General features: G+C 39.9%; 1 long non-coding RNA gene across 4 annotated transcripts; it reads left to right on the forward strand.

Annotated features, from left to right (window-relative positions):
- Window positions 1-1,000: 1,000 nt before the first annotated feature.
- LOC135260942 (uncharacterized) lies at window positions 1,001-17,815 on the forward strand. 4 transcript variants are annotated; one of them, XR_010331784.1, is made up of 5 exons: window positions 1,001-1,259; window positions 8,879-8,933; window positions 10,648-10,754; window positions 12,765-12,974; window positions 17,730-17,815. It is a non-coding gene; the product is annotated as an uncharacterized LOC135260942 (long non-coding RNA). The 4 variants fall into 4 exon arrangements; XR_010331783.1 differs by lacking the exon at window positions 17,730-17,815 and having other exon boundaries at window positions 12,765-14,379; XR_010331786.1 differs by lacking the exons at window positions 8,879-8,933; window positions 17,730-17,815 and having other exon boundaries at window positions 12,765-14,378.
- Window positions 17,816-23,636: the final 5,821 nt, after the last annotated feature.

Genomic DNA, 23,636 nt, shown 5'->3' on the forward strand with positions numbered 1-23,636 from the left:
ATCATTTCTTAGCTGTAAAATAATTTGCCTATTACATCTTTACAGGCATCTGTGTACTTGTTGCATTGGCGTTATTGATAAGGGGCTAGTGGTGAAGGTGGGGAGGGGGGCGTATGTCCCCTCCCCTTTCAGGGAACTCCATTCATTCTTAACACTTTTGACTTTTTAAAAAAAGATGATTGACGCTCGTTCCTCCCAAAAACCAGATAATAGCGTACCCTAGATGTTTTAAATTAATCATAGCACTGGTGGTACAGGTACTTTCTTCATGATGCCTGTAAAAAGTAATGAATAGATCAAATAAAACAAAAACCTTTCTACAATGTGTCAGTAGAGGGCATCAATTTGACTACTCTCAAATTGTTGCAAAAGCTGTATATTAAAATGTATGTATCAAAGCCATGTTAAGTTTGGATTTGGGACCTTTAAAAAATCCTGAAATTTTGTGGTACATATTTTATGATATTCATAGTGCAGTAAGTGCACATCCTTTATTAGATACAAAGCAATAATATTTTGTAAAAATATTTATTTCACACCATAATTGATGAATGGTATGATGGAAGGTAAAAATGTCCATCCTTTGAAGGGAGGTTAGTGACTGGCATAATGGTAGACAGTGGTTCAGTCCTACTGGATTCCCTCAAAGATTGGGTATTGACTCTATATCAATGCCTTGTAATGAGACCATTCAATGAATGATGATTTTTGGCAGTTTTCAAACTTTTTGTGACAAAAAAAATACATTACTGGAGCTTTAAAATACATAGTCAATTTCCATACAATTAAAACTCTGCCAAGACACTGATGGTGAAACATCACTGTCAAGAAAAATGCATTTGGGATGGAAGATAGATACAGTGCCAGTGTTTTCCCCCTTCCTGATTTCTTCTATTATTGCATATTTGTCACATTAAATAGTTTCAGATCTTTTTGCAAAATATAATATTAGACAAAGGGGAACTGAGTAAACACAAAACAAGTAGTCACCACAAAGCTTGCTATGCCACAATCAAAGAAAATTCCAGAAGAGATTTAAAAAGTTGTAGAAATATATCAGTCTGGAAAGGTTTACAACGTCATTTCTAAGGCTCTAGGACTCCACTGAATCACAGCTATTATCTGCAAATGGTAAGCACTTGGAACAGTGGTGAATCTTCCTTGGAGTGGCCAGCCTGCAGTGACAACTCATCCAGGAAGTCACTTATCATCCCAGAAAAACATCCAAAGAACAGCAGTCCTATCAAGCTTCAGCTAAGGTCAGTATTCATGACTCTCTTTCACAATAAGAAAGAGACTGGGCAAAAATGGGATTCATGAGAGAGTAGCAAGGCAGAAACCACAGCTAACCAAGAACAACATCAATGCTCATTTCACATTTGCAAAACAGCACCTGGATGACCCCAAGCCTTTTGGAAAAAACGTTTTATGGACAAATAAGTCAAAAGTTAAACTTTTGGACGACACGGGTTCTGTTATGTCTGGCATAAAGGAAATACAGCATTTCACAGTAAGAACAACATGCCAACAGTCAAACATGATGGTGGTAGTGTGATGGTGAGGAGATGCATTGCTGCCTCAAGATCTGGAGGACTTGCCATCATTGAAGTAACCATGAATTCTCGTCTTTACCAGAGCGTTCTTAAGTAGAATGTCCAGTCACCTGTTCATAAGCTGAAGCTGAAGTGTAATTGGGTTATGCACCAAGACAATGATCCAAAACACAAAAGCAAATCCATATCTGAAAGTGGCTGAAAAGAAACAAAATGAAAGTTTTGCAGTGGCCTAGTCAAAGTCCAAAGACTTGAATTCAATAAAGATGCTGGGACAGGACCTGCCAATTTGTCTGAATTAAAGTAGTCCTGCAAAGAAGGTTGGGCTAAGATTTGTCCACTGTGATGTGAAACACTGATATCAAATTATAGGAAGCGTTTGGTTGCAGTTATTGCTGCTAAAGATGGTGCAACCAGTTATTAAGTTTAAGGGGGCAATTACTTTTTCACATTGGTGATATGGGTGTTCAATACGTTTTTCATTTTTAAACCTAATTTTAACAGAAAAAGGGTCAGTTGAAGCTGGGGGGTAAATGCAAGAATGAAGACCGAAGACTTTGAGGCTGATAGTACTGAGGCCATCATCATCATATTGTCTTTAATTCTACCTTGTCCTTGACCTTTTACATAGCAGGGACATTAATAGCATTAACTGTGCCAATATCAATGGTCAGACCAAAAGCCATGCCCATCTTATCTGTCAAGTCATGAGAGAATTATCCACCTTGGGGAATGCTGTTTCTGGTCAAGGCAACTGCTGTGTGAATTCAAGGGGAGTGTGATCTCTGTTTCAGAGAGCTTAGAAGTTAAACTACATGCTTAATCGCCTTATGAGAGGTCTTATTGATTACCCAGGTGGTAGGCTGAAGATTAAAACCTGTCTGAATGATAGCATTTAATCATGTAATCGGTAATACACGTTCTAAAAGTAAAAGCACCGATACTGCGTACGTTACTGAACATTTCAGAAGTCCCTGAAATATATCTTCAATATTCCCCACTAGAGGTCAGTGTTCTCTTTTTGAACACAGTGTGGCACTGCCGCTCATCAGCAACTCTCACTATACCCCACAAGTGAACAAGTGCTTTGTAAAATACAACTGCTTCCCATGTAATCAAAATAAGAAGGGATAAAGTTAAGCTGACACCCATTGAGTTTTATGGAAAAACAGCAAGGAGGCAGGGGTAGCTAGGGGTTTTATTATTTTTTTGGAACGATTAGCCATTTTCAGTGTTTTGTATTTCACGACCCATTTAAAAGTTATCATCTACTTGCTCAATAAGACCCATCCTATTCCCAGGGTTGATTGATTCACTTTTTATACCAGATTGTGTGGAATTGTCATGAGTGTCTGATGCCAGACCTGGCTGGGCCTTGAGTGGTCAAGATTTATTAACCCTACAATACAGATTTATTGATAAATCAAAATGCAGAATCCCTAGATGCAGGCTTTTGAGACCCAGCATCACAGGGTTTGTTCTATAGCTTCCATACGCCTACTAAATTGCAGATTCAGCTTATATAAGCTGCCAAGAGAAATGCATAACATTTATAGGGGGATTTGGGTCATTCCAAACCGTACCTAAAATCTGTGCAGTTGCTCCTGAAAAGACGCGCCCTTATTTCCCACAGGGCGTCGTGTGCAGGTGCCTGTCCACCCCTTTGAGGTTCCACAGGATTCCACACCTGTGGGTCGGTGATCTGTGAGTCCTGTTCCACTGTGTCACCAAGAGCAACTGTTACTACATTCCTGAGACAGTTGAAATAAGATGTAGCCTGTAAGATTTGTTTGTCGTTCTAAGGAGTAATAAGAAGATATTTATATCTGAGGTCATTTACACAGTCAATTCTTAGTTCACATGTTCGCACGTACAGGCCCCTTTAATCAGTGAAACTTAGATGATTGTCTGGATGAGCACTGATGTGTTTTTCATCATCCACTGCAGTGTGAGCAAACAGCAGTTCAACAGCCTATTGTTCTGTGCAGATGAGAACCTGTTATTGCTGATGACCCTGAAAATGTAGAATTTTTTAAAAATAGTGAAGCATTTTAGAGTAATCTCTGATCACTATTTAACCAGGCCTCATGCATATGTGCATGTATACAGGGTCTGAATAGCTCATACTTACAGTGAGGGTAAATGGACAGGCAGTAATTGTATGTATTGGGGGGGTTTTAAGACTGAGGCAGCAATTCAGCTTTGGTTCCATAATGGTTTCTGGCTAACAGTGCAATAGCAGGCAGAAAGAGTAAAGAGTAAAGAGAAAAATGTATCTGTGCCTCAGGGCATTACTGAGTGTAGCACAGTGTCCCTCTGTTTCTAATTGAGTTTGTGATATGAGAACGCCCGGAGATGCAGTCTAGTGGAAGACGGTAGGAGCAGCTAGATTTAAATTATCTCTTGGCAGCACTTCTGATCGCAGCTGTGACTCATCCCGCTCTGTGACAGGATTGTGTGCACCCCTGCACATCCTCCTCGAGTCGTTTCTGTGTTGGAATGCCCGGAGGTACCCGGGCCTGACGCATCAGGGAGTTCGCTGCGGTGCCAAGTGTGAGCTCCGTCGCGTTTGCGCTTTTCTTCATCCGGCTTCGTAGTTAAATTACGTCGTAATTGCGGTGCACTAAGAAAAACTACAAATTGGTTTCACAACCATAGCCCCTTTTTTACCTGGATCTGTGTGTTGACAGCAAGTTGGCACATGCTGAGATTTTACATGTATCAAGATATACACGACATGCTGCCGTAAATAATGTGCAGCTCCTGCATCGCCATTTGTACAAAGTGTTCAAGATATTTACAAACCCACAGCCCTTAGCTTAATCGACACGCTAAACTCAGTCCTACTGAACTCAAACAAATCCCATACTATACTCAATTGTTTCTACTTTCAAACATGTACTGAACTTAAATTAAATTGCAATTTTAAAGTATGTAATTCAAGTAGTCTATATGTGTGAATTAAAAAATATTCTGAACTCCTAATATTGCCAAACCCAACAAGTTTACAGGTGGGAGGAGACCATTTTTAGAAAAATGTTGTTCTAATTTTTTCCCAGAAGGTGGCAGTGCATCACTTTAATAGGCGCGATCAAGGTCCTCGCCAAGTCCCAGGCAACAAAACAAACAGACTTGTATGTGTACCCTCTAATCTGGCCTCTCGTATTTTCAACATCTCCGTTTCTCAGAATTCGGCACCGCACGCGTGCCAACTATTCGGTCTAGCAGGCTTAGGAAAGGGCACGGCTACAGCAGGGCGGCACACTCTCTCTCACCGCAACACAACGCCCTTCTCAGACTGGACAGGACCGAGCCGTGGCCTGCACGCATATCGTACTTGGGATGGGCGTGGAACTTGTAGACGGACAGAGGATGTATAGATTGAGTGTTTATTTTATGTACGCTGTCTGCGCACATGGGGAAATTAAGCCATTACGGGCATTCATTTTGCGGTATTCAGGAAACAGGAAGGGTCTCACGAAAGATCATTAATGAATGGGAAAAACTAAATGGAAGAAACAAGAATTGGGAGTTACAGCAGGAATTATAACCAGTTTTTTGCCTTGTTTAATTCTGATTTGCTTTGCATATAATGAGGAGAAATAAGAAATTCATGCACATTCTGACCTTGGTAATAAAAAATGTAATAAGCATCGGTTGCATATTCCATTTATCCTGCTGTCCCAGGCTTTGCCGCTCTAAGCTGAAGCTCTTAATGAAGTGGACACCAGTGGCTCAGTGGTTGCTTTTCTCTGCCTTTCCAAACTGCACAGGGTTATCTCATTCAAAATGAAGATGGTGAATGTATGAATAGTACAGCACATCTTAAATAAGGGTTCTTCATTACAGAATTTAGGAAACGGTCTGCTATCATCAGCTGTGCTTGAGCTGCATGTATCTTTATAGAAGGGGCTAAGTGTCTGTTTTTACAATCAATGGCAGTGTTTTAGTTTACCTAGACAAAATCCCCTTTAAAAATATATATATATATATATATTTACATTTTTTATGTTAATTGTTGGTTTATTCAGAAAACTTTACACTTATTGAATTGGTCTTCTATGCCTTCTTTGGGATATTACACTTATGTAGTCCTGAGATTTATGTTTGTAAGTCCTTCTTGAAAGGAATAGGGTGAAAGTAGATGGATATTATGTAAAAATGAATCTGAAAATTGCTTTAAAAATGCAAATGAATAAATGGCCTGCTATGTTTGAAAAATTCATAAAATTTAAATGGGCCTTAGATTTGAATTGGGAAAAAGTCAATAAACAAGGCTGAAAATGAGAAAGCAAGAAAGGAAGAGGGAGTAAAGTCACTGTCGGTAATCGCCCTGCTTTTATTGATGTCTGGCAGTCATCCAACATTTCAACCCAGGCTCCATGTTCACTGCAGTGGGAGCAATGTGGAACCAATAAGGTTACAAGAGAACATTGGGCAAGGTTGTGTTTTTTTCTTCTGTACAACCAATGCTGATTATGTGGTAAATGGTCCAAAGTTTAGCACAATGCAAAGCAGAGCTTCTTGTATTTTGGTTGGCTATCTCTCCGCCTCTGTGGGGACATAAACAGACAGCACTGATCTTGAATTACTGCAATTCACAGATGGCTTAAGCCGGGTCACGTAAGGCACTCTATCCCCTCGTTAACTTCCAAGAAACAACCAAGGGAATGAACCATCTCTTCTGCTTCAGCTTTGACCTGATGCTTTAGAACCCTGTCCACTATGCTGGAGGAGACCTGTGGCAGAAAATCAACTGAGCCAGTCAAGCTGAAATGACCTCAGTACAGGCAGTGCCATATTATAGGCCTGTCGTGTACCCCAGGTCTGCGAGCCATTTTAATAAATGGTGCTAGACAGGATCTGATGTATGCATATGTTATGCATGATCTGTTTTAATAACCAAGGGTCTGGAAATATGCTTTAACAAGGTAATGCTGTTGGTTCGTTTTATTAGTCACTGTTGATAACTATACTTGTAGTCCATAACTATTCTGCCACATGTCTTATTAGTAAAACTAATAGTACTATTACTATAATAATAAGAATCCCTATCGTTATGATAATCATAAAATAATCATAATAATAAATAACAGTACTTTCCCTGGGAGTACTACTGCAAATTCATGAATGTACCTGATCTGCATGCTTAAGTCCCAGCTCATAAGTGCATGTTTTTTACTGCTGTATATTAGGAAAAGCTGTTCCAATTCAATGGTTTGGTGGTAAAAAGCCCTGACAATTTTGTTGCAATTGTCTCTCGCATACATATCAGGCATGAGGCCAGTATTTGCACAATTTAGATTTTTTTTAAAGAAAGTATTGTTTTAATCACCCATATATGCCAGAATTCCACAGGTTGAACCAGCACTTCTTTCAGTAGAGATAACTGCCACAGTTATGTGCTTGCAAAGTGCTTTCATTATTTTTTATTGTAACCCTCTTGTGTCTTAGAAGGGAAGAATTATGCAGTGCATTAATGGAGCAAGACCATTATTATGGTTCATCACAATCAAAGGGAATTCATTTCCTCTGCCGAACCTTTAGCTTCTTTGGCAGGGGCTAAATTATTTTGATTGAAATTTGATTCCTGCTCACTGTGGTGTGTGAAATGATTTATTTATATTCACTGGAGAGATATATGGGGCTTGCCATACAGTGACAGTGACTGTGGCCCTCTGGTGCTACATACAGTTCACTTCATTATCCAAACTTCCTTTAAGCAGGAAAAATATCTGTGTAGTTTCAAATTACAACTGCATAACTATTTGACATGTCCTTAACCCTGAAGACCTTTGATTTGTGTCCAAAGACAGTCAAGACTTAAATTTGTTAACAGAAGCAACAGATTGTCATAGGTTATGTTTATCTAAGGTATAAAGGGAAAAATTAGCTTGGATAGTAATTGACTAGCATGTTCAGATCATACATTTTTATCATCATACATCATACAACTTTTAAAAAGTTGTTTTGCTCTTTCTGAAATATAATGTATATTTGTTGACAAACTGCTTTCTAGAAAAAGCTAAATCTTGTATTTGTTTGTGATGTACAGTTAAGGACAATTTTTTATCAAGTCCAGACCCTGCAGTAAAGTTCTATCTTATATGTGCAAAACAATCATTTTTAATACTTTATTGCATTGCTTATATAAATGCATAATATGCATAATAACAGACTCTCATCACTGGAAAACAAATGAAGCACAGAAATAAGTCAAATTGAAATATTACATTAATTTTAATACTCTGTGATTTGCTCCAGAGAAAATTAAGTGAAAATACATATTGAATCAGAGGGTCCTTGTCACTGATAGAAATTCTTTGTATTCTGAGTTTGGTTCACTGACTCCACTCAACACATAATCAGTAGTTTTTAAATCTGGATCTTGTTCACCTGAACAACCTCCTTGATGGTGTGTTCTCATCTGCACATTAAAAAGCCGCCCCCCTCAAGGGTTTGGGGGGGGAGTAGGGGGGATAGGGGGTGGGGGGTGAGGCATCTGTTTATTTTTGCAGATCATGTAGTTATTCAAGGCTGTAGGCTCTGCTAGAAACAGTGAAAAGAGTGAAAAAGATAGATTAGCATTAACTGGGCTCTAATGAATTTTTACACAAAATTGCCCCACTATTGCATGCGTTGTGTGTTATCCATTTTAACGGCAGGTTACATCATCTTGCTGTAAGTCAGTTGCTGCTGTAGACCTAATGAAGAATCGATTAAATAATTAGGCCGATGCTCCATCTCAGTGATTAATTGGGGGCTTTAAGGGGCTCTGCCCCCTCCTGCCTTGTTGATGAATGATGTTTACACACGGGAAACACGCATTGACAGGTTCCTCTCAAATGCATCCAATAGCTTGGTGGAAGATTTCACACCCAACCCTGTGATGACATTCATGAACTGAAGGTTTTTTTGTTTTTTTTTACATTTTATTTAAGAAAAACCCCACAACCCCCTTCTTAACAGTGTTGCATCATTAAACTGAATGCCTGTGTATACAGATGTAGATACAGATTTTAATGTTGCCAATCAGAAATTTTTTATGTAGTGATAGACAAGGTACCTCAGGGAACAAAGTGAAAGAAACCTGTGTTCTGCATTTTTAATTAATCGTACATTCTATTATGAAGAAACCACTGATGAAATCGACTCTTTGCTATCATGTAATTTACTGTAAGTGTCTAGTTGCATCAGGTTTTGTGGGGTTCCTCCCTGTACATGGACTAGAAGCAACGCATTGATTTTTCAACTGTTTCTTCCTTGTACAAATGGCTGATTCTGACACTTGTGCTTTCCTTTGATGTGCATCCAACTATTGATAGAAAGCGGAACAACAATTGGCTGGAATGGCGGCGAGAGACAGCTTGGAGGTGGCAGGTGAGGACAGATGCGTGGGTGGAACGTGACTAAAAGCGACCAGGATGGAAATAAATGTATTGTGCGGTATATGCGATAAACGTCCCTTTTACCGATACAAACAGCGCTTGTCTTTCTTATAGCTGCGATCACGACTTTGGTTCGATGTTGCTCCGAGCTCCATCTGCTTCCATTTTGCCTGTAAGGAGAAACAGGTGCGCAGAAACAGCTGGACATCCTTTCGGCAGGATAAAGTTAAGGTCCTGAAGAGATCGTTCGCGTTCGTTTGGCGAGTGACTCTCACGAACCGAGCCGGGACGAATGGCTACCCTCACCATAAGCCATGTCTTACGAATTACCCATTGAATATATAAAAATGAATATATCAGCAATAAATGTGAACTTTTGGAATTGTTGGCAAAATACAGCTTGAAAATGATAAGATAAACAAGGAAATTATTATTATTATTGTTGTTGTTGTTGTTGTTAAAACGTTCTCATCTCCCATAAGCAGAATAAAAAGAATTATTTATACATTCAATTCATTTGGATGTCACTGGATAGTGAAAATGTGGGTGCTTGTGGTTTGTTATTGATGTTTGATAAAGGAGACAAGTAGTCAGCCTCTGTCACTGACACACTCAGATCCTGTTTCTGCCCAGTGCACTCTCTCTCTCTATCTCTCGCTGTCCATTTTAAAGACCATTTTGTTCTCTGCTAGTTTGATAATTTATCTCCATAAATATCCTCTCCCATAATCTTGCTTCTGTCAATGTACCATTTATATTTAGCTCCTTATCTTAATGAAAATTAGCTAAATGGAAGATTTCTCTTTTGGGATGATGGGTCGTTTTTTGCATTTCAGATGCAATTGCTATCAGTTTCCTTCCAATAGTGTTGTTTTTCAGTATACTACTCTTTCTAGCCATGAATGTATGCAGTAACAAAACAAACTCATAGTCAGTGTTTGTCATGAACTAATGGTGGCAAAGCAGGTAATCAAGTTTTCAATTATCGCACAGCTTTTCAGGTGAGTGGATGGTGTTTTTCATGAGTGTTAAAACTCCTGGTTTGTTCACCAGACAGGGGGTCACGCAAACCTTTATTCGTTGAAAGGCGTGTAGGTGGAAGCCGGACAAAACCAAGCATAAAAGCATGGATAATACCTAGCACGAAATAAGCATAAAAAGAGAGAAAAAAAGAGATTTTTTATTGGGAACTCAAAGCAAAAAATGGAGTCATTGTGACTCGTGCAGAACTTAAGCCATTATTCCCACCCGGTTACAGGGCCCGTTGTTAATGGGATCACTGCTAGCTAATGTGAACTATCTGATGCAGATACAAATGGAAATTATTTTTTTTTTTTTTTTTTTTTGGAGGAGGCAAACAGGCAAGCCAATGTTTCTTTCTTTAATTTCTGCCTGGCTGGAGAACAGTATATGAGGTGCCGTCCATATGTATTTGGACAGTAACACAATCTTTGATTATTGTGCATGGGTGCACTAATTTAGATCTGTGCAGCAATGTATTTCAGACAGCACCGAGACGCTTGTTTGAGTATCAGTAATGTGCAAGTAAATGTAAATGTCGTACAACATTAACATCCAAGCATCAAGAAGTGTTTTATTTTTTTTTTAAATCACTGACAGGACTTGAAAAAACATAAAGACAAATAACATTTGTTCAAAGATTGCTGGGATTGTCCTTTCCAAACTGATATTTCTTTTTCACCCAGGCAGACTGATGACTCACCATCCATGGCAAACGGGGCTGTCAGACTGCACGGTTTGTTTTGACACAAAAATGGCACCTTAAAATACCTTTCCAAATCCGAACAGCTGAGTAAGTATCAACTGTACAACTCTGTAAAAGGCCTTAGCTTGTCACTTTGATACAGCACTGTCACCTCGTAATGACAACAATATCTGCTCAAAGACTGTCAGAGGAAAGTAGAGTTATATGAATACATGTCTTCAGCAATGCTTAAATAAAAAAGTAACTAGTAAAATATTACTAGGCTGCAATCAGCACTGGAATAAGATTTTGATGATGCATACTTGGTACAGGAACCCTGATAGAACTTTGACACATTATTTCAAATTAAAGTGCATTTCAGTTATAATACAAGAAGCAGATTCCTCTGCTTTGGAGATATTTTACTCATCACGACTGCTGGGCAATGCTTAGAATTAACAAGCTGCTTGACGATGGAGATATTAATGAACATTGTCGTGTGTTGGCACACATTAATGTTTAGCTTATTTATTCCCGTGTTGGTACTGATATACAGTTACTATGCAGGACACACATGCCCAGAGATCGCAGTCCAATCATGTTCTTGGGCTTATTTGGGCCTACCATTGAGTCTCAGGTGGGGCGGTTCAATTTATTTCAACTAGAGCACCTTGTAGAAAATAAAATTACCAAGCACAGCTGAAGAATGTGTTCCATCTTCTCCAAAGACTTTTACCCTGTGTTGCTTCTGTGAAGTATACCCTACCTCAAAACTTTGACTTAAATAAATTAACTTTTTTCTTGTTTTCACAATTAATTGATTCATTGATTTTAGCAATCCAATGACGTCTCTAAACGATGTTCATATATATACACGTTTATCATTTTGACTCAAAGGTTAAGAACAATTGTTGATTGAGTCCTTATCGTGAGCTCTTTACTTTGTCTGGAACTCCTTCATTTTTTTGTCTAGAATGAATAGATTCATTGATACAGAATATTGTATATTTCTTATGAATCACAGAAGAAAAGGACTAAATATCTAAGACTTAACATGGACCAAATAATCTCATTCAATTGGCTGAAATAAGTATCAGCATACCAAAGGCTCTCCAGAAATTTGTTTTACACTTCTGGGTTATATAATGCATAAGTATTATTCTCCCTGAGTGAGAAGCGTTGCTAAGTAAATCATTTAAAATTAAAGAACAGACAGCCACTGGTTGAACTGGTTAAAGTTGTCAGTGTGTATTAAAAATATGTGTGGGAGGAAAAAGTGGATTTAATGAAGACAAACAAGGAAGGTAGTCTGGCAACAAACTGCTTGAGTCTTGCGCTCAGTTTGCACACTGCTCTTTTATCAATGTTAGGGTAAAGTGAAAGCAAAGGCATCAGATATGGAAAAACAATGTTTGAAGACCCATTATTACCTTTTAAATAATAATAATAATAATTATTATTATTATTATTATTATTATTATTATTATTATCTTGAAGAAACAGAAGTCACAGGCAATTACTGTGTTCACCTTTCTGAACCGAGTCATTTTAATTTAGCAACATACATCTAGGAGTAATACGATTCAGTTCAATAAAAGCTCTGCCCCTTAGTGGTGGCATGATTAAGATGATAGGGAGGACATTCAGACTGTTAATATTATAGGCACCCTTTCTGCTGATGAGGAAACAGCTGCTGCTTATTGGCATTCAGCTATCTGACTTAAAACAATAACCTTGCCCAAGCGTTTCCATGGTAACCTGGCAGAATGAGAGCAAGTTTCGGCCAGTCCATTGGAGTGTTCAAATTTTGATTCTAGAATCACAACACCGATATCAACCTGGGACCAAAATCATTACAGTGTCATTCGGTTAAGTGGAAGTTGTTTTTCTGCAAGGAACTATCACACAAGTGGGGAACTGACATCCTTAGAAATCTTAATACTCTTAAATAAGTGAGGCTGTCTTACACAACCAGGAAACCCCACTTCATCTCCACATTTCATGGGAATCTCTTTTGTTGGGTTATTTATTTATTTATTTATTTTTGGCTTTCACTGCAGAAAATCTCAGATGAGCTTGTTTTGGTCCTGGTTTTAACAGTCTTGCATTCATTAACAGGATCATGGTCAGAGATAGGCTTCTGTGATTCACACAGAGCACCACCACACTGCGGCTGTGACCTCCAGCTGACACCTCTGGTGGGCACAAATAGACGAGTACTTCGCACCAAGGCGTCCCCTGTGGTGCCTAAATCACCCTGTAAGAAGCCACCGAGCAGGCCTGGAGGAGACAGGGGAGCTACCACAGGGAAGTGATTAAGAAGCCTGAGTAAGCCCAGCCTCGCTTAATTTGTACTGCCAGGAAACAAAGTTTCCTTTAACACGCTGACCTTCCTCAGTCTCCATGGTGATGCTCCAATCCCTCCACATTCCATATATATATATATATTTAATGTCCATAAACAGTGTTAAATAATGCTACACATAACACAAGATTGTCGTATGCTCTTCAGCTGTTTTCTTTATTCATTTGTATAGAAACCGCCAATGTATCTCTGCACTGAGTTTTGGTTAAGGTCTTGTAGCAGAACAAGGATTTCCTTCGCCTCTCATGATCCCTGAAAAGAATTATGGAGGGGAGATGCGTAATTGTTGTTTTGGTTTCATTTAAATTAATTGACATGACAAGGCTAAGAGCTCAGATTGAACAGACTGCACCTGGCAGCACAGCAATAAGGAAGTACCAGTGGGTAAACACACTCTCTGCACCCCATGAACTGTTGGGTCCAGTGCTGCTTTTCCTTCCATTTCAGTGGCACATTCACCAGGAGAGTCCTGTGACTTGGTGTTCCATGTGCAAATTAGCCTTAAACTGAAAGGCCAACAAAGCACAAAATCTGTTAGGACTCTGTAGCCCTGCTCTGGACGTCCGATTCTCTCTTCTGTTCCAGTTTCCAAATATTTCACTCTTTTCATAAGACAATTGATAAACATTATTTTATCACCTCAATAAATGTTAATCATTTTCACAGCCGTCTGAATAACTGTGAAGTCTAGACCGCAGTACGCAAGTGGACAACTCGATGGCATGTAGGGGAGTGTTATTTTTGTACACACAGTGCTTTTAAAGCCAAAGGTAGCTAATTTGTGATTGGTTGGCACTGTATGTCGGATCAACCATTATCCCTGGGTTTTAGTTCCTTTGAAAATGGTTATTCCAGAGACAGAGCTAAGGGCCAAGGAGCAGCCAGTGACTGGCTGGCTGTACTATACCTTTCCCCCAAAGGAATTCTTGGATACAGGAATGGCCACCGATTATGCCCCAGAACCATGATGTGGAACAGGTCCAACATTTGTTCGGGCCAGAGCTGAACACCTGTCATGAGCATCCAAACCCTAAGGTCCTAGTGACAGATTTGTAAATGAGCATTGAATGCAGATGCAAGGTCATTTGTGATCTGACAGTGTGAGTGTGCACTGAATCTGCCTGTTTATTGTACAATCACAGTATGTACAGTATGTAATATTGAGTGCAATTTGCTTTGACAGCATTTCATATGTACAGAAGTTAACACTCAGGAAAATATGTAACATTTATTTGGGACATAAGATTGTGTAATTGTGCAATAAAGTAGAATCATCATGCAGAGCTGGTATTTTAATACACTGCCAATTTTTCCCAAGAGTAAAATAAATTGCACTATTGAAGTCTTTGAAAATTCCAAGTCGACAAAATAAGACACTACAGAAGGTTTATTTTCAATCAAAGAAATATTTTATGTCTCAGCTCTTTGCTATGCTTAGAAACACATTTTTAATAAATATTTTGCAAGCCTTGTGTAATATTCCACAGAAATGCGTTGCCCGTTCATAATTGTTAAATGATTTCTTTTCAAAAGCCCCTCTCATATAAGCCTGCAGCTTTGATCCCTCTAATTAAGCCATGTTAACAAGAATTAATCCTTATCTACCCTTTTAAATAGCAGCAACCTATTGTGAGTGCTGAGGAGATCTCATTCTTTCTACACTGGGTATGTTCTGAGTGATTAAAGACAGCCTGTCTTCACTCAAGTTGTTCACCACCATCCTCTTTGCAGCATAGCATATTCCCAAGTGATAAGACACACCTTTCTGTTCTCATAACCATGTAATTCAGGCCTGTTATGTGATTCAAAGAACGTTGATTTTCGTGTGTGAATTTCGATATTCTTGTGCGCACACATTCCCCGATTAGTATGTTCTATCTGGGCCTTGCCTCAGGCCAACTGCCCTGCATTGCTCCCACTTCCAACCCTTTAACAACAGAATGCTCACAGTGACACATTTGCTGAGGTGTGGAGGGAGAGATTTATTGAGCCAATTAAACCTCAGGATAATTAGATGGACAGACCGAGAGCAACATTTTAATATTGGCCAGGGCACGGCCATACTCTGCGCTCTGGCGATCAGAGGCTTGGATCTGTGAGACCCTGCTAAAACACTTAGTTTTCTCAGCAAGATTATGGAACTTTGGCATTTATTGGTCAACTACTCTAGCCTAACTTTTTTTTCTCGGGTAAACTTTAACTTTTCGTTTAAAGATTGTCAATGCTTTCTCATTGCAGAATGTGGTGTTCACGCAGGTTGGAGTTCTACAAATTTGCAACTCAAGCAACTCAATGTGGCCTTTAATGTGATACTGCAAGTAAACTGATTAGTCAATATCTGTGGGTTTCTTTCAATGCAGTGTACAACTTTTTTGCTCACATAGTGTACCCTGCACAATCATGGTTCAGTTAGATTATTCAAAATTGAATTTCTTAAATATGCCTACTTTGCTATTACCAGTGTGCGTTAAACTGTGCCGATTGGATCCTCATTCTGCCCTCAAACATTGCCCACAAACACTTTGTTAACATCTAAATAATGCATGTGGTGGATGCAACACGTCATCGTTGTTTGTGTGGCATGTCTAAAACAGAGAGACGTACTACTGGAGGTTGAATTGATTCATTTGTCTTTGCCATAACGTAACTTATCTTGCTATCTGCTTGAATAAATAATTTTTATGCAGCAAATCAATCCCAATATGTTTAGTTAAAAATCAGGAGGTTACATTACAATAACACAAGCAAGCTTGCTAGCTGCAGCATATTCAACATGTGAGCCTTAAAAAGGGGTCTGTGATCAATAAGGGGTCTGTGATCAATCAACAAACTCCAATAGAAATACCTGCTTGAGGTATTCAATATATTATTATAACACTTGTCTTCACAGATAGTGTTGACATTCAAAGCATTTAAATGAAACTAAGGATTCTGTTTACACTAGAAATAGACATTGCTACACGGAGTCTGCTGATCTGTCACTGAGATGAAGCAATGCTTACTAAATACACAGCTTATAAAATATATCCAGTATACTGGTAGGAAACAAAGACCTAGCTTGCAACATAGATGATCAAATGCAATTAGAGTGATCATCTGCCATTGGTTAACATATTAATAACAATAGCACAATTGAATTGCTACTTTGTAAAGCATCTTTGCGACAGTTCTCTGTAAAATATAAAATAGAAATAAAATTAATTTGAGAGATCTGGTACCACAGAAATGGATTCGATGCTTTTTGGACTTGTTCTGTTATTTTATCTGGCTCAAGTACTTAAATAACTTAAAAACTTCTACTGAATTTACTATGGAAGACAAAGAGGTTTAACGAAGCACATACATCTTGCGGGGATTTAGCTCTTGGTTGCATTTCTAGGAAAATCATTAGTTAACCACGAAGCAAGGCTTGATAATAAACTTCTAAAAAAACATTGACAAGATAAATAATAATCAGGCTCTTGTTAGGCTACATAAAACACGGCGGTTTTTGTCTTTCATTTCGCTAGTTTCACGTTGGTCTTCACAAAGCACTAAATAAGAATTATATGTATCGCTCACTTCTGACAAACATTTGCTAAATAATTTGGCAAGACGAGTAAGATTTTCCAGCGCCTTGGACCCCTGTACTTAGTTAATATGTCAGAAGAATGTTCACGAATTCAATTTTCCCACCTATTCCCGTTCTCTTCCACCACTGGTCCACTCGCCTGTGGCTTTGTTCTCGACTCGTCATTCGCTGTCTGCGGACACTACACCTTCGCTTTTCGGCGCAGAGATTGGCTGCTGTACTTAACTGTCAGCGCTGGGGGTTCCTCCCCTTACACCGCTCAAATGCATTCCGGAGCCTGCATTCTGTCAATCCAGGAGGGACGGTTTCAAGAAACCCCACGCGCAAGGTTTCAGGCGCGCTTGTGTCCGTCTTCCAGGAGGGGTTTAATTGCATTAGCGCGGAAAGCGGATAGGACGACCTGAACACATTAAACAGATACTGTAAATAAACTGCGATTGTGTTGTCAGATACATTACTGATATTATGTTAAATGTATAGAGAGACATTCGACTATTAGACGACGCTACTATGCATTTTACACTGGTATTTTTTGCCACGAAACGGCTCTCGTAGTCAAAATTCGTGTCATTGTTACGACCAGCATAAACGATGGGTCATTCGTGTATTATTACTACAATTGTATTAAGTATGTATTATATATTTTAAAATTTGATTGAACTCAGAATCAATGCAAAGTCATTACGGCTCCTATCTGGCATCCGTGTTATTTTGAGTTTAGTCTCGGTTCTGTGTTATTATTCTAGCTGCAGTACAGACAGTTAAAACCTGAACTACAGGTGTGACACTAGTGAACGCCGTCCCATAAACCACAGTGCAAAGAAACGTCCGTTCAGCACATAGACAGGGTAGTGTCGAGAGCGCCAACAAACTGAAATTTCTGCCCGCTAGAAGTTATGCAGATAAGCCTTCTTAGTATACAATGTTTCCTCGTGCGTATTTATAAGGTAGGCACACGTTTTTTGACATTTGTTTGGGGAGTTATTGCCGAGTGAAAAAGTTCACAAGATTACTCTAAGACAAACCTGACAGCAATTTTGGTATGTTATAAATTTATATTAATCTTACTTAAGCCATCACACAGACCATCATTTTTGTTTCAGAAGAACTGGACATTTTTAAACGTCCCGTATCTATTTTCCCCCAGAATGTCGGTGATATAAACTGAAAGGGAGGACACAGTGGCTCTTGGACAGGTGGCCAGAAAGCACCAGCTGTGTGTGTGTGTTGAAGGTACAATAATCTCTTATTTGTTATAGTATGGTCACTGCACACAAGACAATGGCACCTGTGCCAAATAGCTGGTAAAGTGGGTGTCAAGGGAGAGATGGGGGATGTCAGCAATTGCAGATATTTGCAGCATGTGTTAACCGCCCACTGCTCTGGTAATGGTGCAGGGCGTGATTGGAAAGTGTCCTTGGGATCTGATACCCGGGGGGACAAACCTCTTAGCTGGAATTGGCTCAGTTAGACTAATGGCATCGAAAGCCCATTTTAAAACTCTCAGACCACAATGGCTGAAGAGCTGTCCAAACCACAACTATAAGAATCGCTGGGTGTCCTGGATTGATTTCACAGAGAGTGAATGAATAATTCACACTTTTCTTTTTTTGCAAATTAATTTTTAACCAATATATTTTTTTGCATTTTCAATGTCCAATTGTATTTGAAGGGCTGTTTTATTGCTTGAGTGGGCAAGCAGGCACCTGGGGCTGCCATCCTGCCAGTCGGTGACACACACGCAGAGCTACGCAGTCATTGGTTGAGGGGGGCGCAATAATAAACAGCTGGGACAGGCAGACTGCAGGCAGAATTTAGCAGAGGAGGTTGCTGGTGAGCGTGAGATTCAGACACTCTTGCCAACCGGAATTCTCCCTTGCTGAACAACTCCATGACAAATTTTGCACTGCCCTGCGGGACTGTTGGACACACTGTAAATGTGTTTCATGAAGTGTAAACAGTGTTATTATCCATGCTGCCAAAAATTTACAAAAATAATAATCTTAAAGACTACAACTCCCATGTTTCTTATTGGATCGTGGAATGGCATCAGCAAGGTCTGATACCACACGTTCTTCTCCTTTATTCTACAGATGAGCCGCCCAGATGGCCCCTGATTTACACCAATGAGCAAGTCTGGTACCTTGATGAAAACACTTTCATAGATCAGAGAAATGGGCTTTCTGTGTTTGCCTGGCTTTCATAAGCAAGGCGCATGCAGCCTGGTCTATTACGAATAATATGTTCCATACTCAATAAGGGAATCATTCTTAGTCATTTCATTTACAAGACTTATGACATGAATTTGGTATGTATACCTGGTATTTAATTTGGTTGCGCTTAGTTTAATAAAACAAATGTTCTTTTTTAAATTTCATGTGCAATATGCTATTACAAATTCAACAGTCACTGTAATTAAGTGAAATATGATGAAGAATAAATATAATGCTTGCTTCATTTGGGTGTTGAAACTAAGACACGTAGCAGGTGTATTGGATAGAAGCCTGTGTGTTCTTCACCGTCGTGTCAGACATCCGATTAGCAAGTTGCTACATGTCAGTTTGCTGCAGAAAAGCTAAACAATATCAGGTTTCACCCCTGAGTGTTTCAACATTGATTTGTTTTGATATCTGAGGTCTATTTCTTTATTGACACTTTTGTTGCAGCTGAATTTTTTTTCTACATGTGAGAACATGATTGGTATCAATACCTATTAGGCAAAAAAAAAATGTCCTGCCAGAAATGATGTACTCACATGCATACCAGTTGCATAGTCCAGCAAAAAAAATATTTGACAGTGATTTCTGTTGTGTTTATTTGTTTTGTGGATTTATTTTCAGTTCGTACTAGCGTGCACTTGTTAAGCTTAATCGCCCGCTAATTTCCGAGCACAAATGAAAGAAGCTCATTAATTCAGATGAATGCGTGCCTTGGATGTACGCGTCCTGGAAAGGGGGGGAAAGCCACTGACGATGCTGCAATTAGAACAAGGCAGAGGACAAGCAAACCCCGATGATGAATGAACTGATTAACTCCATCAGTCTGAATGAATTATTCAGCACGTGTCACACCTGCGTGGCTCAAGCTGGCCTGAGTCCAGTGGGACTGATTGTGAAAACAGTGTCCGGAGCGCGTTTAGGTGCTGATGTGATTTATGCAAATTGATTATCTTTGCACCATGCACTGAATTTATATGCCTCAGAGGTAAACATGATTAGCTTTTTTATTTAAACGAACATTGCATTGGATTGAATGTCTTGTTGCATACCATAAGTGTTTCAGCTGACTTTCAGTGAAGCTGTGGACATTGCTATAATGGTTATTTGTACAGTACAAAGCAAATCTGAGATCCAAAAGATGGGAAATGTGCTGTTACTGAGATGTAGTGCACTTAAATGGAGTAAAATGGTTAGGGAACTGGGCTTGTAAACCAAAATTGGCAAAAGGGTTGGCAATGCGTACACTGCCGTTGTACGCTTGAGAACGGCACATAATCTGAATTGCTTCAGAAAATATCCAGCTGTAGGAATAGATGCCGTGTAAAGCGTTGTGTTAGTCGCTCCCCGTAAGTGTGTCTGCTAAATGCCTGAATTGTGACGCAGTGCAATGCAATGCAATGCTTGCGGTGCAGCTCTAGCGTTTCCCCAGTGATGAGGGGTTCTGTTCTCTGGAGGCAGGCTTGTAAGCCCTGGCACCCCCTCAGTGTGACTGTGCTGGAGATGGCTGGCAGAGAGCCACAGGGCTGCACTGTGTTCACAAAACAGTACTGACACATGCTGTGCCTTTCCGGTACCCCAGGGGAAACGGAACGCCCTTGACGGTAATTAAAATGTAGAAATGGAATCCCCTCTAGGTAACCGATTCCTTTTACTTTAATATTGGGGGCACCGTCCGACGCCACTTCCTGTTTTAGTCCATTAGACGCCCATTGCTAGGTGTAGGCAATTAGCTATTTATAAAGGTACAAAATGTGTTCCTCATATCAGAGCAGGATAACCGAGAACATCAGCACACCCTAATTCATTATATATATATTTAGAAATAAATTAGTGTTCACATTGTGTTTTGTATTCTGTCTTCTCAGTTTGCAGGGTCTGGAGATTCCAATTAAAGCAAGAGGTATACTGATAATATTACCTGACTGCTGAATTAATTCAGGGAACAAAATATGCTGATTATTATTAATGTTATAGGTTTCAATGCTTTTTTGTGTTTCAACTGAAAAAAATACCTGCTCTCTTCAGTGGAACTCTGGTCTTTGATGGCCACAGCAGGCTTCCAGTTCTCTGAGCATAACTAATGAAATCAGGACTGGGGATAGGGTTTTGAATTATTTAAATTGAAACGATAGTTTGCTACATTTGTCAGAGAGCCTAAATGAGCAAATAAACCATTTGGACATCACAAGTCGCTCTCTTAGCATGCAAGGTGGTAGCGCGCTAACTCTGGAGGATCTGTGAATTGGTGTGAGAAGGATGATGCCTGCATTTGGCTGTTCAGTAAAGCACAACGCTGGGTTTCAGGCCAAGATGCTGTGAGCAAAGAGGACGAATCCACAAAGGCCTTCATTGGCAACGACTCATACTGTAATCCCCTGGGGGTTGGCTCAGAATATTGCAATAGCTCTGGTTATTTATTTTTCTCTTTTATGCTGGCGGTCCATGTAAGGCTTTAAAATAAGGTTTGATCACTTCTACCTTCGAACGCTTCTCAGTGTTCTGAGCACCATCTGAGATGGCATGCACGGAGATACCAGAGTCCCCGGTGTCATTGTGTTCCTGTGTTCAGCAGATGTTAATGAAGCCAAGTGATGGCTATATTTCATTCCTGGTGAATGCAGTAACAATATTTACAGTAAGTCTCAGAATGACGTCTTTGCCTGCTTGTTCAATGATTAGAGGAATTAGAGGCAACAGTTCAACCGAAATTGTGCAGAAATGGGATTTGCACAAATTAATTATTTTTTTTAATTAATCAATTTGGATTTTAAAGTCATCCATGTGAGTCAGGAAATTGGAATGGTTGACTTTCACCCAATAACTGGAGTAAAATTTAATATGTTAACCTTTCAAAAATTCAATTTCAGTGATTTCAGGCAGAGTGCCTGTGTCTTTGATATTTTGGTGCATATCAGTGTGCTGACATGCATTGTCTTTCGATATGTAGATTTGAGAAAATTGCTGATAAGGCGCAGAGCTGTGGGTATTAGCCTAATTTTTTGACCTGGAGTCTCTCTCCATACACTAACAGGTTCTTACCCAGTCTTACTACTGACCATGCTGAACTCTTAAAACTTTGAAAGCCAACATCGTGCTGCAAAAAGAAATGTATCTCTGACAAAAAAAGAAAATGACACGCCATCACTCAGTCTCTCCTGTAGACAACCTGAGACAGCCCACTGGTGAGGGGGTATAAAGGGATGTTGCTTGGCTTTGTCAGATCTTTTGTCAGAAACACTGCCTGAAGTTAACTTGGGGTCCCCCTGTATCAGTCCATCACATTGAGTCATGTACCAACCCCCCCACCGCCCATGTTACCTGGGCTTGGCATTTCATAAATCGTGTCACGGGCTGAGTTTGCATTACACATTCAGAGTCCTGTGCCCTGGTAGCCCATGTGCAGTGACATGTCTCCTAAAAAACACTTTGTTTTGAAGCTTGATGGATCCCCCCCCCCCTTTCTGAAATTTGAGGGAGCCACTTATCTGTATGGATCTAAGAACGCCTGACGTTTGACCTTGAAGGATCTCCCCGGCGCAAATGCCTGAGAAGAGAGATCCCTCTTCCTCCTCGACCTTACCGGTGAGCCCCACAGTCGGCACGGCCCGAGCCTGTGCGTAATTAACTCTGTCCCCTCGGCCATCTTGGGCCCCGAGGGAGAGACGGCCAGCCGCGCTGCGCGCTGAGGGCACTGTCCGTCATCTTCCTTTCATCCGATAATTGGTACTGTGTTTGATTTGCATTGATGAGCTCCTCTGTCAGCAGGATATCCCATAATGCCTTTCAGTATCCCCCTGAGCTGAGCACCAGCCTTGCCTCCAAGCCATCTCAATTTTGACCTTTGCTTATTTATTTATGTCATTAGACTTCACAAAATGATTATATATTTTTATTATCCAATTTGTATTCCTGTTTACACCAGTGCTATGCAGCCCATGCCTTGTGCAGTGTTCTCTGTAGGTATTAAATGTATCAAAAATAGCAGCACTCTATTGCCACAGTAATAAACCCATACTTCCCACACTTGAGAAACTATGGAATACATTTATTTCTCCCGCAGAATGTACAGGCTCTACATGATTCACATGGAAATGTGGCGACAGCTGCCTATTTCTTAAATAACAGGCAGCACGTTTACAGCGTATGTTCTACATTGAGATTGCCTTCCACTCGGCACCCGGCAACACTTAAATCCAATTGGACTTTGAGATCGAAAGGGTTTTAATGGGATCAAATTCCCCTCCTCCAGGTGCTGGGTGCAGTGCATCACATGTCCTAGGCATCTGGCATTATCCAATACGCACAAACTGATTCAGACCGCGCTGGGTAGAACTAGTTTTCTCAGAGCTCATTCATATCCATGTAGTTGGCCAAGGACCACCAAAGTGTGGTCGCATTTGACAGTGGCACTGATGTCATCAATGAGCCGATCCGGCTCTGGCCTCTTACCTCATCATTGTTTATGCTCTGGCTCACAGGGTCAAATTAGAAGCAAAAGCATGTGCCCACTTCAAAATGCAAACTATATTTTTAATATAGTTTGCAAAGTGTTCACCTCTGAAAGACTGCCACAGATGAACACAAGACAAAGGTGGGACGCACTTGTCTTTTAAGGGTCACATTCTATAAATCACTTGCAAATATTTATCCAGTCTAAAGGTTCAGCCACTCTTATTTGCATCCTTGTGACTGAGTATGGATTCAGCAGTCTTTTCTGAAATGACAGCACACAGCATGAATGACCTGTGTGCGAACACACACTCTGATTTGCTTTTTTGATGCATGCAGAAATGTGCAATAAGCTTTACTTACGGTCAGCAAACAGGTTACTGTTG

The sequence above is a fragment of the Anguilla rostrata genome, chromosome 8 (assembly GCF_018555375.3).
Source record: "Anguilla rostrata isolate EN2019 chromosome 8, ASM1855537v3, whole genome shotgun sequence".
Lineage (NCBI taxonomy): Eukaryota > Metazoa > Chordata > Actinopteri > Anguilliformes > Anguillidae > Anguilla > Anguilla rostrata.